Below are 4,275 nucleotides of genomic sequence, written 5' to 3' on the forward strand. Positions count from 1 at the left end.
GATGCAGAGCTACCACATCTAAACATGATCATGTTCTACACTTGGATGCAGAGCTACCACATCTAAACATGATCATGTTCTACACTTGGATGCAGAGCTACCACATCTAAACATGATCATGTTCTACACTTGGATACAGAACTACCACATTTAAATATGATCATGTTCTACACTTGGATGCAGAGCTACCACATCTAAACATGATCATGTTCTACACTTGGATACAGAGCTACCACATGTAAACATAATCATGTTCTACACTTGGATACAGAGCTACCACATCTAAATATAATCATGTTCTACACTTGGATACAGAGCTACCACATGTAAACATAATCATGTTCTACACTTGGATACAGAGCTACCACATCTAAATATAATCATGTTCTACACTTGGATACAGAGCTACCACATCTAAACATAATCATGTTCTACATTTAAAAAAACAAAACTCTGATTTTCTTCTAATTTCTTTGGCAATTTTTCAACAAATTCAAAATCATCTTGAAAAAGAATCAGAACAATAATTATGGTTATGTCCAAAAGATCACTTAAATGTTCAGGAATTTTTTATCACCTCCTACAATCAGTCTTCCCAAAATATTGGGAGGTTTCCCAATATAAATACATTCACTTCTTGTTACCAACAATAATTTATTAATCTGTTTTGTTTTATGGATCTTATGAAGTACATAAAAAATACTCAATTTTTGAATTAATCCAAAATAAAATCTTTCATTACTTTTTTTTAAATGTAATTTGTTCATCTCAATTTATTTAGACCTCTCATTTTTTAGTAAATCTTTGGATCATTTAAATGTTCATAAACCATCTGATTATAAAATCATTGGGTCGTAGTTACCCAGATTTTATCTTTATCCACAGTTTGAAATATCAAAATATAATTTCCATGTTTTTTGAGCGAATTCTGTTCCTTTAAAAACACATTATTATTCCGTTGTTTTTCAGTAACAGAATATAATTAATTTTTTTGCCAAATTAATTGTAGTTCAGGGTTTATTCTTTGAATGGGGCTAAACCAGATTTATATTTTACTAGAGGTTCGTCATTACTTGAAACTTTATAAAAAAATTCTTTAAGTCTTAATTTCCTACTGAATATACGTACATCTTCTGCCAGTTGTATTTCATTGGATTTATTTGTTGGAGTAAATCTTAATCCTTTTGCTAATAATTGTACTCCATTTTTATGCAAATTATTTTCTGTTACATTAACAATTTTCAAAAATTTCTGCTCCTGGTTATCTAAAAGTTTTTTTTTCAATTCTATCATTTTTTCCCAAAAATTATAGGTTTTTCAGACAATTTCTCTCTTCCTCCATAACTTATATCTTCTGTACTATTGAAGTCACAAAACCAGTTGAAATAATAAATAAAGGAAAGAAAAAACAAAACCATCTAATATTCTAGCATTTTTATGCTACAATCTATTGTTACACAGCAAAACATAAAAACATTATTTATGCAAGTTTTTACACTTTGCTTTCTGTTACAATCTATTGTTACACAGCAAAACATAAAACCATTATTAATGCAAGTTTTTAGGCTTTGCTTTCTGTTACAATCTATTGTTACACAGCAAAACATAAAACTATTATTTATGCAAGTTTTTGGGCTTTGCTTTCTGTTACAATCTATTGTTACACAGCAAAACATAAAACCATTATTTATGCAAGTTTTTAGGCTTTGGTTCTGTTACAATCTACTGTTATACAGCAAAACATAAAACTATTATTTATGCAAGTTTTTAGGCTTTGCTTTCTGTTACAATCTATTGTTACACAGCAAAACATAAAACTATTATTTGTGCAAGTTTTTGTGCTTTGCTTCTGTTACAATCTACTGTTATACAGCAAAACATAAAACTATTATTTATGCAAGATTTTAGGCTTTGCTTCTGTTACAAACTATTGCTACAGAGCAAGACATTTACTGTTGGGTGTAAGTTTAACAATGAATGTTGAGAAATTAGTTTTTATTGGTCACTCACCTTTGTATAAAAGAATTATAGAGGGATTTGCCTACATTTATGTTAGGCTTATCCATAGAACCAGTGACAGAACACACATATAATTCTCTCGATAAACTTCTGATGTATGTTAATACAATTGTTTAATATTTACAAGTATATCCATATTTTGTATATTGGTATACTAAACATCTTAACAACAAGTGTGTTTTTTTAGGGTATGCCTTTTCCACTTTTCTTTATAGTTAGTATCTTACATTTTATTTGCTTTATTATAAAAAATATATAATTTGTTTAAAAGTGCACTATGTGTTCATTTGCTGTAAAGTTTGTTTTATTGCTTTGGAAAAAAAAACAAGTACTAGATGAAATAGCTTAAAATTTTAGAATAATTTTCTACATATCATGTAGCTTCAACAAATACAGCATCTCATTTTTATATGTTATATAAATTTGTAGCTTTGAAATGTTGAAGAGGTTTCACTGTACTGATTAAAAAGGCTTATCCTTGTGTAGATTTTAAGTTCCGAGTTTTACACCTTTCTCCATTCTTTTATAACTTTGATTCGTTAACTATAAATGACCGATTACCCTATCTTTCAGTGTTTTCACCAAAGCATTGTATTCCTGGTCCTTCTCTTGAAGCTGCTGAATATAGTAATCTTCTTGATGGAGGAAATCTTGTTCTCTAAAATTAAAAAAACATTTATTTATTAGGAAGAAGGAAATAAAAATAATACATAGATTAGTTTGCAAGTTCATTAGAACATCTCCAAATTAATTTTATGAGCTTTACACACAAAAAAGATGTTTGTTTGGTACAGAAATTCATTTGTAACTATTTCATATTGATCTTACTATTATAAAATCTGTACACAAATACTTTCTGATATTTAGCTTGGACACATTTGGCATCAATAACAGCTTTGTAGAATGGTATCTATGTATTTCCTCAAAGTGTCTGGTGTAATTTACTTTCTTTTTTCCTGAAGCTGTGTCAAGAGCCTGGCTTTCTTTAGTACAATTGGTACTTTTGTCAAGCATGGATTTTACAAATACCAGATTTGTTCCATGGCGTTATGGTCTGGAGCTGGTGGTAATCACTCTATTCACCGGAGATTTCCCGAGTTTTCTTTCTTTGCCAAGTATCTTCGACATTTCATGAAGGTGTCATTATCTTCTTGAAATTATTTTCTCTTCAAGAAAAATTAGTGTTTTAATTTTTAAAGGCAATTGGTAGTGTTGATGCATCATCTGTTTTTTCATGTTTAATAGTGAGAATAGGAGACACAAATATAAGTTTTGGCAGGGTCGGACTCAGCTTCAGCTAAAATAGGTTTACTTTTCTAACAGGTAACAACATAGAACTGTTTTACAAGAGAGCTGTTAATTTCTCAGCAGTCAAACAACTTATAAAATGATAATACAAATAGGTAACAATAATGTGTCATCTAAAAAGTATACCTTAACTGGAATTCATGAATGAGCTTCTTGGCTTTGGAGTATTTCTTCTCCAGAAGGGAACATCTATTCTGATAGTCATCTACTAGCTGCCGAGAATTAGTCAAGTCTAACTGAGCGGCTTCCAACAGTTTTTCTGCTTCCTCACAATTTTTTTCTGCCACTTCAGCTCGTTGAATTAGTTCAGGCCTTTGCGATTCTAACTGCTCTAACAATACCACCTTCAGAATAAGAAATTGTAATTCTATATTATAAAATTCACTGTATTTTTATATCAAGGGTTTTTGATGCAGAGAATTCTAAAAAAATTAAAAATTTGTCTGTTGGATTTTGTTCAAAGCTACTCGACAGCTATCTGTCCCTAAATGAGTTACTTCTTGCTAGACTGAATAGTGGTACTTGACCATTACTTTTATAATAAACCCATAAGCCCCCCCCCCCCTACTTGGGATCATGCTTTTATAAAACAACTGATATATATGCAATAATGAACATTCAAGTTATACCACTTTATATACTTGAAAAAAAAAACAGATACAATTAGCAAAACTCACAAATACTCTTACATGCAACTGTTTAGCTCCTAAAAACTTAGATGATTCTTAATACTGTCAGTTGTCTAAACTTACTTCACATGGAACATAAACAACCAAACTAAGAAGGTTTACCCTTAATGTACTATTATTTTAATTTTGATAACAAACATACTATGTTAACTTCAAAGAAATATTTTCTTGTATATACACTGACCACCAGTGTGATACAAGTAAATGTTACAGTACAAGGTGTATCTTGTACTGTAACAAACATTTCTTGTATCACTGG

At 30.1% G+C, this 4,275-nt stretch overlaps 1 pseudogene; it reads right to left on the minus strand.

Moving 5' to 3' along the window:
* LOC106474584 overlaps positions 1-4,275 on the minus strand; it is a 40,882-nt pseudogene that overhangs the window by 13,741 nt on the left and 22,866 nt on the right.

Source organism: Limulus polyphemus, unplaced genomic scaffold (genome assembly GCF_000517525.1).
Source record: "Limulus polyphemus unplaced genomic scaffold, Limulus_polyphemus-2.1.2 Scaffold7403, whole genome shotgun sequence".
Lineage (NCBI taxonomy): Eukaryota > Metazoa > Arthropoda > Merostomata > Xiphosura > Limulidae > Limulus > Limulus polyphemus.